Raw genomic sequence first — 11,722 nt, 5'->3', positions numbered from 1 at the left:
GCTTTTTATGATTCTAAGTATAGATATTTTACACAAATTGGCATAATGGGTTAATATATTTGTTTATCTCTTAAATGTATAATCCCTATATAAAAAAATAAAACAATCTTTTTAATGATTTTCACTAAATATATTTTAAACAAAATGGGCCTAATGGGTTAATAATGGTTCAATTTGGACCTATCAAAAGGACTTTAAATTTTTGTAGATCATTAAAGATATTAAAAATAGTAGTGGTATGTTTTGTAATTTTTTAAAAAAGCCAGGGGCATAATCCTAAGAAGGATTCTGCTTTAATAGTATAGATTAATTTATCGAGTATTAATTTATAGAGACTCTAGTTTAGTTATTTTGAAGTGATTTAGGACATATTTAATTACTGTCCACGATGTATTTTTATAGGAGTTTTATTTAACATCTAATCTGTTAATTTATAGTTTTATTTTTAGCTACCATTAACAAGTTATAGTAGGATCACTTAAAGAATTAGTTAATATATCTAATCTATTAAATTAGAGTTCATTTTTATCTACCATTAACAAGTTATAGTAGGACCACTTAAAGAATTAATTAATACATTTGATTATTTATATTAATTATAAATTCGAATTTTATTTTTTTAATTATAACAAAATCTGTTGATAAAGAATCTAACAAAATCTTACTTAAAAATTTAAATATTTTTATAACATATTAATTAGTTTCGTAATTAGTAATATAATATGTTATAAACCAATGCTAACTAAAAATTTATTATAAAATAAGAAATAAATGTTTTTATAAATTCTATAATTATATTATGTATTATATTGAAACAAAAGTGCTATATGAATTAAATATGAAAAAAATATATTAAATAGGTAAATTAAGAATTTTTTTAATTGTTTCATTTAAGTAAATTATCACTCATCATTAAAATGGGTTAAAATTCGTAAATTATACAATATTATTATAAAAAATAATTTTATGAATATAGGTTATACTATTATATCTATAACTATATATTATCTTTTTATTTATTTTGAAACTCTCAACAATATATTGTTTTAAATGTTTATATACAAAATATAATAGTATATAATAACCTTTAGTTCATATACTCCATCTGTAATAAGTGTCAATATGACATTTTTCACATACATTAAGAAAGTTGTTGAAATATATGTAAGTTATTATAAATTACACCTCTCCAACCAATACTATTTGAGATAAATAAAATTATTTATAAAATCAATGCAGATTGTAATTAATTTTCAGCAGAAATTAAGTATAATTTGCATTGTAATTGTAAAATGACACTTTTGGTGTAACAAGAAAAAAAATGTTAGAATGACAATTATTATGAAACAGATGGAGTACTATTTAAAAAAATATGTTATGAGAAAACTATGAAAATTTAGTAATTCATTTGAAATATTAATAACAAATACATTTTAATTATATTTTTTTATTTTTAAGTATAACAAAATATGTTTAGAAACAGTTACCAAAAAATCAAATATTTTTATAAAATAAATGTATTAATTTAGTAACAAAAACAAATTCAAAATTCATGTAATCTTCCAAACTTAAAAATTATAGTGTAATTTTTCAAAGTTTTCTTGAAAAAATATAAAATTTTGAAAATAAATATTCAAACTCAAAATGATAATATTTCAAATTTTACAAAAGAAACTAGATATTTTGTAAAATTTAAAGCATTTTAATATTTTTAAAATCTTCATTAAAAAAAAAGAAAACTTAATATCATAACATATAAAAATATCCTATATCAATAATATTTACTAAAATATTAGGGCTATATTATTTAAACAAAATAGTATTTTTACTTATAAATCCCGTAAAATACTAAAATAATATATGTTAAAGTATATTTTTAAACACAACATGTAAATATAAATTATCTTAAACATATTTCTTATCTATAATATAAATAAATAAAATTTAAAAATTCAGTATAACAAAATGTATAAATTAAAGAAATAACATATTTTAAAGGAGGTTATCTATTTTATTATTTCATATTTTTATTTTATTGTACATAACTAGAAATTAAATTATTAAATAATAAAAATTAATAACTAAATAAAATGTATTAAACAAATCACTATATATTAATAATGCCGAATAAGAAATAAAAATAATAATATTATAGAGTTACATAATATATAATATTAAAATAAAAATTATATATTTAAAATATTTATAATAATATCAAATACATTTATAAAATAAAAATATCTGCACAGACGTGCTGGTTATAATCTAGTAACATATTAACATCCACTTATTGAACATAAACTTTTAAGGACTGAATGATTGGCGATAACGAAGGCGACGGCGACTCTGGTTCTACGGAAATCGCGATAGCGAAAGGAGATGGGGGACTACTGGAGATTACAGATCTCGATGTTTCTCAGAGTAAAGAGGGGGGAAGAGGAGAATCTCCCGTTCGGAGAAGTGAAGCGGGTGATATCGGACCCGAAAAGGTCTCGTACTCTGCTGCGCTGGTAGACGGGAAGTTAGGGTTGGATCTACAACCCGATTTTGTTGTTAAGGAGGGAGTCGCGGAGGTTTCGATTCCGAAGGAGGTGTTTGCAGATGTTGAGCCTTTATGGAAGTGTTTTGTTGTTGGTTACTTTATGAATGATGCTCCACATATTGGATCGATCCACGCAACAGTGAACAGGATTTGGAATCCACCTGGGAAGAAAGCTAAAATTGATGTCCAGTTCATCGGGAAGACGACAGTACTCTTCAGAATTGAGGATGCGGCGGTTAGAAACAGAATCCTTAACAGGAAGTTCTGGCATATCTCTGAGGTTCCGTTGATGTTGGGCGAGTGGACTCCGGAAACGGCTCACTCCCCTCCTGATCTCTCTGCTATGCCTCTATGGGTTGATTTGCTGAATGTTCCTGGATACCTATATTCGAAGGAAGGTCTAAAGTTTCTTGCCAGAACTTCTGGTAAATTCATTAAGCTTCACCCAAACACGGAGCGCTGTATTCGTATGGATGTTGCTAGAGTTTTGGTGGAAGTTGACCTAACCAAGCCGTTACCAAACAAGATCAGTTTCCAGAGTAGGGAGGGCCTCCCTGTCTTGGTACCGATCAGCTACCCGTGGCTTCCCCCTCGGTGTCTTACTTGTTCGAAATGGGGCCATTCTGCTACGGGCTGTAGAGTGCAGAGGCCACTTCCCCATGTTCAGCCTCCGACCGAAGATGCGACTACAGGCTGCGAAACTGACATAGTAGAACTGGAAGGTTTTTCTTCTAAAGATAATGTGGAGAGGTCTAGCTCTGAGATTGTAACAAAGCTTCTCACAGAACTGGAGTCAATTTCTGGAAGGGAGAACCTGTCTAGTAAGACCCCACCGGTAGAGGCTGTGGATCTGCGGAACAGTGAGCAGCAGGTAGAGGAAATTAAAGAGAAGGAATGGGCTTTAGTGACACTGAAGAGTGGGGGAATGGCATCACCTGGGAAGGTTGTCAAAGCGGTTCAGGGCTGCACCTCTTTGAACGGCTTCCAAATACTGCAGGACTTGAGAGAGGAAGGTGAGATTAATGAGGATGATGTGGATGACGAGGATGATGATGAGTCTGTGGATGAGGTTGGCGCAGTTGTTGTAGTGGAGGAGGATGGTGCTCGGGGAATAGGAGGTCAGGATGCTGGCAACACTACTGTCACCGCAGCTCAAACTGAGGTAGAGGAGGCAATAGGCTCGAAAATCCCTCCGAAGAATTCTTCTTCTATCAGAGGTCGAGGCAGAGGATCAAAACGTCTGATAGTGAGCTCAAGGGGCTTGGTACATGCTGTGGTACATCAACAGAAGGTGCAGAATTCAAGCAAAAAAACTTCCTCCAGGAAGCACTGATGTCGTCGATCTTTGCTTGGAACATGCGTGGGTTCAATAAACCATGCAAACAAAGGGCAGTTAGGTATTGGGTTAAAGCTGCTAAATTATCTATTGGATGTTTGATTGAGACTAAAGTGAAGGAAGAAAATTTTCAAAAAGTGTTTGATGCGACGTTCCCGGGATGGAGTTGTGTGCATAACTACGCAAACCATAGACTGGGACGCATTTGGGTATGCTGGTCAGATGAGGTTGAGGTGTGTCCACTAGTATGCAGATGATCACAGTATGGGTGAAGTATAAGGCTTCGGTGATACTTTTCTCTGCTCATTTGTGTATGCTTCTAATTATGCAAATGAGAGAAGAGAGCTATGGAGGGAAATGGAGGTGATAGGCTCATCGGTGGGTAACAACCCTTGGGTTATACAAGGGATTTCAACGTTGCTCTATCAACGCAAGAACACTCCCGTGCCACGGCTTCTAGAATGGATATGAATGCGATCAGGGAGTTCCAGGATGTGGTGGAGAAGTGTGACATGATGGATTTAGCGCAAGTGGGGCCCTCTTTTACATGGTCAAATTGTCAGAACGACAATCCCATTAGTAAAAAGCTTGATCGTGTGATGATAAACAGTGTATGGATAAATGAGTTTCCCCACTCTTTCGTTACTTTTGAGTCTGGGGGAGTTTCTGATCACATGCGGATGCACACACAGTTGCGAAATGTTCCTCCGGTTAATATGAAGCCTTTCAAGTTTTTTAATCATCTCACTGGCCATCCTAAGTTTCTTGAGGTGGTCGAATGGGTCTGGAATGAATCACCACCTCTTTTCCACTCCCGGTCGGCACTTGGTATGTTTCAGGAGAAGTTGAAGGCTCTGAAATTTGATATGAGAGGACTAAACAGAGATCTATATGGGGACTTACCAGGACGTGTGAAGCTGGCTTATGAGGAGCTTTGTGCTAGACAAACTGAAGCTATGCAGAATCCACAAACATTAACGTTTGAAGCTGCTTCAGACGCTTGGGAACACTGGCATCACATATCTGGGATTGAGGAGCAGTTTTTCTATCAAAAGTCACGAGTACAGTGGCTTGGACTCGGGGACAGGAACTCCAGATTCTTCCACAAGATCACACAAAGTCGAAATATCAGGAACACGATAAGGAGGATTGTCACTGGGGATGGTCGGATCCTCACTGCCCCAGCAGATATCAAGATGGAGGCCGAAACTCATTTTGAGTCCTTCCTAAACTGCTCTACTCCTCCAGGGCAGCATGTTTCTCAAGAAGAAATCAGTGAGCTCATTGAGTATCGCTGCCCAGTAGAGATGGTAGCGAAGTTGCAAGCTCCGGTCCAAGCTGCGGAAATAAAAGAGATCCTCTTCTCAATACCAGCGAACAAGGCTCCTGGATCAGACGGTTATCCTATGGAGTTTTATAAGGCAGCTTGGTCAGTTGTAGGAAGAGACTTTGTTACAGCTGTGCAATCATTTTTTATCTTCGGTTTCATGCCTCGTAGTATTAATGCGACTCTGCTCTCTCTGGTCCCCAAAACTACTGATGCGGAGAAAATGACTGATTTCAGGCCTATTGCATGCGGCAATGTCATCTACAAAGTTGTTTCAAAGTTAATTGCTAGGAGACTAAAGGCTACACTCCCTGAGGCTATTGAATTAAATCAATGTGCTTTTGTTGAGGGCAGGCTTCTCCTGGAAAATGTCCTTCTAGCCACTGAGCTTGTCAAAGACTACCACAAGAGCTCAGTTACCTCCAGATCAGCCATTAAACTGGATATCTCAAAGGCATTTGACACTGTCAGTTGGGAGTTTATTGAGAAGACTTTGAGAGCAATGGGCTATCCGGATCTGTTTGTTACTTGGATTATGCGATGTATTGATACTGCAGCGTTTCCGGTCTCGTTAATGGGGAGTTAGCAGGGTTTTTCTCCAGTAGCAGAGGTATACGACAAGGGTGCTCGCTGTCTCCGTATATCTATGTTATTGTCAGCAACGTTCTCTCAAAGCTCCTAGACAAAGCGACCACAGATGGTCTTATTGGTCCTCATCCTCACTGCAAAGAGATTAACCTGTCGCACTTGAGTTTTGCGGATGATATTGTTGTCTTTACCAATGGATCCCCGGAATCGCTCAGGAACACACTGGAGGTGTTTGATAAGTTTGCAAGTATGTCGGGGCTTGCTATCAATGTAGCAAAGTCAACTGTTTTTGCTGCGGGTAGAGGGAAACAAGCACTTGAAGCTGCAGCAGGGGTCTCCGGTCTCCCCATCTCTGCGCTACCCATCAAGTATCTTGGATTGCCCCTCACCACGAAGCTTATGAATAAGACTGACTATTAGCCCTTGATCACAAAAATCAGGAAGAGGTTCCTGTCTTGGACGAGCAAGGCTCTTTCTTACGCAGGCAGGTTGCAGCTCATAAAATCAGTAATCGCGAGCATCACTAATTTTTGGTGCGCTGCTTTCTGTCTCCCCCAAGCTTGTATGGATGAGATAGAAAGTATGTGCTCTGCTTTCTTATGGAGTGGATCCCCGAACAACACGTCTATGGCGAAGGTTGCGTGGGCTGAAGTTTGTTGCCCTTTTAAAGAAGGTGGCCTGGGGCTGCGCCGTATTCAGGAAGTAGGTACCGTCTTTGTTTTGAAACTTATATGGAGGCTCTCTGCTCACTCATATTCGCTCTGGGGAAAGTGGGTGAGACAATATCTACTGCGAGGTGAGACTTTATGGGATGTGAAGGACACAGGGTTGGGTTCTTGGGTCTGGCGTAAAATCCTCAAGTTCCGTACGCTCGCGAAGCAATTCCTGCGTATGGACATTAAGAATGGCCAAACAGTGAAGTTCTGGACTGATGTGTGGCTCCCTGCAGGGAGACTGATTGACCTTGCTGGTGAGATTGGAACTCAAAAGTTAGGCATTCCGAGAAATGCGAAAATTTGTGAGGTTTTCGATGGGGAGGTTTGGAACCTAAGGGCATCACGCGATCAGCACATACAGCAGCTGGTGCAGGTAATTCGCCAGTTCCCTTTATCGCTGACTGTAAATGTCCCTGATGGAGTCATGTGGAGGAACGGCCCTGACGACTATGGGGATAAGTTCATCGCTTCTGGTACTTGGCAACAGATCAGACAGAGTAAAGATGAAGTTCAGTGGAGCACGATTGTCTGGTTTTCCCAAGGGGTACCTCGGTTCTCTTTCATCACTTGGCTAACTCTCTGTGATAGGCTCTCAACAGGTCATCGAATGCGCAGATGGGGTCAACCGCAAGTTTGTATATTCTGTGGCGAGCCAGATGAGACGAGAGATCATCTATATTTTGCTTGTTCGTATACTTACACTCTGTGGTTGAAAGTTGTGGGGAATCTATTTGGTGCTGAGCCTGATCCGGATTGGGGCATCACTATATCGCGGCTGATCACAGGTACATATGATCGTCTTACTTTCATATTGTTGAGACTGGTTTTGCAAGTAGCCATATACTACATCTGGAGGGAAAGAAATGATAGGAGACACAACAACTCTGTTAAGACTGTGGACCAGCTTGGCCGCATTATAGACAGGACAATGAGAAGCCGGATAATGTCGACCAAGTATTATCAGAAACAAAAGCTGCAAGGTCTGATGTGCCGCTGGTTTGAAGCTCACATGCCTTAATTCTTTTACAGTTTAGTACACTAGTTTGAAGTAGTATGAAGTCTTGAGGATCATTTTTTTTGTACATATACATTCTTTTGCTCTGATCAATAAATTAAACATTTCATCAAAAAAAAAAACATCCACTTATTTTAATTTGAAAATCACATAACAGGTTTACAACTTACAATTCAGCAGATAAATATGTGATAACATATCCTTTTTAGGAGTCGACATATTACTTTGCTTATTTTCTATTAGGCTTTGACTGTATAATTTATCAGAGTAAAAGCATTTACTCCACTTTTTTCTTCTCTAATTACTATTCAAGCAAAGAAAAACACACTCAATTTTACTCCATAATTTATCAGAGTAAAAGCATTTACTCCACTTTTTTTTCTCTCTCTCTCACCATATTACTCTAATTATTTTCATTTCTTTTCACCAAATTTTTATACTCTATTTTATTCTATTTTTACCAATCACACTCTTAGTGTTTTCAAATAAACATCTTTGAAGCATCCATCACACAATATAAATATTACTTTATTTGATAAGGATTTCATATTATTCAAAAATATTTTAAATGATATATTTAAAAATATTCTTGGATGTAATTTTTAACTGATAAAAATACATATCTTAAAATATTTTTATTATTTAAGAAATAATTGAAAACTTCCCAGTGAAGATAATCTTACATCTAGGCTAAAGTTTATTGCACTGGGCCATCACTTGATATCGCATATATATTTTAAGTTGCAGAAAGATATTACATACAAAGTAGTTTTTCATACATATTTTCTTATCTTTTTTTTTTTTGCTAAACTGATACTTACATATTAATCTATACTATACTAAAAGGAGGATATAAGCGCCCCTTAGAGTGTCCACGTAGGCACAAAAAATCGTCCAATCAGAAAGTCCGAAGTTGCCACGTCATCACATTTATTTTTTGTAAAAAATGAAAAAAACAATGCAAAGGTGAGAATTGAACCCGGGTTAGTATGACATAAATATAAGGCAGATACCACTAAGCCATTGAAACTTTCTTGGACACATATACAAGAATCACTAAATATGTAATCACACTCTTCTTTATATTTACAATAATATGGATTCAACTTTCAAGACTCCGATACTTTGTTTTGTAAAAAAAAAGTAAGTGACTAATCTAATATATTCTTTGAAAGTGTGAGAACATTGACAAATATGAAAAAACATAGATTTTTATTTTCGTGACAAAGTTAACAATTTTGTAAAAGTAAGTTTAACATATAATTTTTCGTGACAAATATGAAAAAGCATAGATTTTTGTACAATTTTGACAAAACAACTTAAAACATAGTTCTCTAATGTCTTAATAAAATATTATTTAAGGGTGCAATAATTAAATATATCAATTCAATAAATTTTGTAATTTATAGACAAAACAATAACACAACAAATTTTGAAACATTTGTTTAACCTATCGATTTTTTTTCATAAGAATTCAACTAAACAAGATAAAAAAACAATTAGATTTATTTAATTACCATTTTATTCAATTTTGATTAATTTCAAATTGTAATAATGTATCTTTTTGAAGTTACAAAAAAATAATGTTTTTTCTTTATTACACTAGCATTATATATAGATTTCATATACAAAAATAAATATAATATAACAACATAAGCTTGCTTTCCCCGATTCATATGAAAACTTTTTAAGTTATCCACCAAAGCACATTAATTAAATCAATCAAATTGTTAGAATACAACAAATTTATATATAATTTTATTTTAAATTAAATTATTTAAAAAGTGTATTTTCATTAAAAACAAAATAATAAATAAGTAAATTGATTTGATGATAATTTTTATGACATATGTATATTATGTGAAAGAAATATAAGCTTAATATGGAAAAAAATCTTAAATACAAAAAAAAACTCTGAAATTAACAAAAAACTAATAAAAATTAAACTTTGATATCAATTGAAAGCTTCTTAGACAATATTAATAAAATATTTAAGCGATAATTAGAAAAATTTGATTTTTTTGCCATCCAAAAGTTTATTATTAATTAGGATCAGTTATTTCAAGATGTTTAAGAAATGATAGAATTAAATGATATATGAATTATGAATAGTAGTACTTTGTAAAGCTGACTTAGATAACACATCTGCACATCATTTTCAGTCCTTTTTGATGCCTAAATTCAATTTCTTCAGAGCATTTATTCCACAAAGAGATCGTATGAGATATTGTTTTGATATTCAGATTTGTTTCTTGACTGTTAAGAAGATTGATAACTGTAAAAATGTCTCCTTCGAATATTATATGTCTATAACCGAGTCCCCAACATGAGACAACTTTGTTTAAAAAGTAAATAATTTCATTTTTTTATATTATATAATAAATATATATTATTTACTGATAATAAAATATAGTTATTCATCTATCACAAATATCTATGCAAATATGTGAATCAAGTAGAACAATCAAACAACATAATGATTTCCAGAAAGAAAATTTAAAAAATATATTTATGTTATGTAGTCTTATTTTATATTCTTTAAATAATGTAATACAATATTATACATTATTTTTTTAGAATTGAGAAATGCATATATATATCAGTTAGACAATTTAAGCGATAATTAGACAAATTTGATTTTTTTGCTAGCCAAAAGTTTATTATTAATTAACATCAGTTATTTATGAAAGGATGGACAAAAAAATAGGATGGAGATAAATGATATATGAACTATGAATAGTACTTTGTAAAGCTGACTTATTTTCACATCTGCACATCTATTTCCAATCATTTTTGATGCATAAATTCAATTTTTCCAGAGCAATTATTCCACAAAGAGATCGTATGAGATATTGTTTTGATATTCAGATTTGTTTCTTGACTGTTAAGAAGATTGATAACTAAAAAATGCCTCATTCGAATATGATATGTCTATAACCGAGTCCCCAACATGAGACAAGTTTGTTTTAAAAGTAAATAATTTTATTTTTCTTATATTATATAATAAATATATATTATTTACTGATAACAAAAATATAGTTATTCATCTATCACAAATAACTATGCAAATATGTGAATCAAATAGAACAATCAAACAACATAATGATTTCCACAAAGAAAATTTAAAAAATATATTTATGTTATGTAGTCTTATTTTATATTCTTTACATAATGTAATACAATATTATACATTATTTTTTTCAAAATTGAGAAATACATATAATATCTTATCCGCGCGTAGCGCGGTTAAAAAATCTAGTCTCTATAAAATCAAAAGTACGAGGATGATCGTCTATATTTGGATAAGAGCATAAGACATATTATTTGTTTTTCTGCTCGCATGATAGCAATACCTCATTTTTGCATCATATATAAAATATATCAATTAAAGAAAATATCTAACTGATAAACAGAAAACAATTTTTCACTCCAGTAAAGAAAAAAGGAATAAAGGACTGATGATAACAATACGAAGAGAGCAAATAATGGAGAGACTTTTTGTTTCAGCTTTTTCGATCTGCTATGATTGATTATATTCTTGAGAATTAGCTTGTTTATAATACTCAGTTGAATAATCCTAAAGAGAAAGTAACGCTATTTCTTTAACATTAGTTATTGAACTTGTGCATTTTTTGATAATCACATAATGATTAACCTATGAAATTACAAAAGTGTATATAGTTTGCCTATGCTTAGATATAGATATATTTAGCTTTTTGTATCAAAAGGATTCTATCTTTGTTACGAAGGCTTGCAACTAATAAAACTATGTTGTTGTCGGTACGAAATAAATGGTGCAAATGCTTATTCTTTTGATTTACCAATAAATTTGAAATTTCATCGAAAGGGTGAAAATATTGAAACATTTTAGTTTAATTATATGAATTGTTCAAATGAATCATTTAGCTTTAAGTATATGAATTGTTCAAATGAATCAACTTTACAACACAAAAATCTTCAGTATTAATTAGGTTCTGCCGTTCTGATAGGCAGAGATGAATATAATTCTTATTTAGGTTCTTGTGTAATTTTCTTAAAACCGACAAACGTCTTTTTTGAATCTAAGAAACAACCATTTGCTTTAATTTCAGCTTTTTAAAAAACTGAAAAAATTAATACAAATTCATAAGGTAAAAGTAAAACTTTGTTCAAAACCTCGAAATGGAAGTCTCTATCTCAAACGGAGGGTCTCCAAGAT

This window comes from Brassica napus, chromosome A1, assembly GCF_020379485.1.
Source record: "Brassica napus cultivar Da-Ae chromosome A1, Da-Ae, whole genome shotgun sequence".
NCBI lineage: Eukaryota > Viridiplantae > Streptophyta > Magnoliopsida > Brassicales > Brassicaceae > Brassica > Brassica napus.
Note: the sequence above shows the minus strand (reverse complement) of the source record.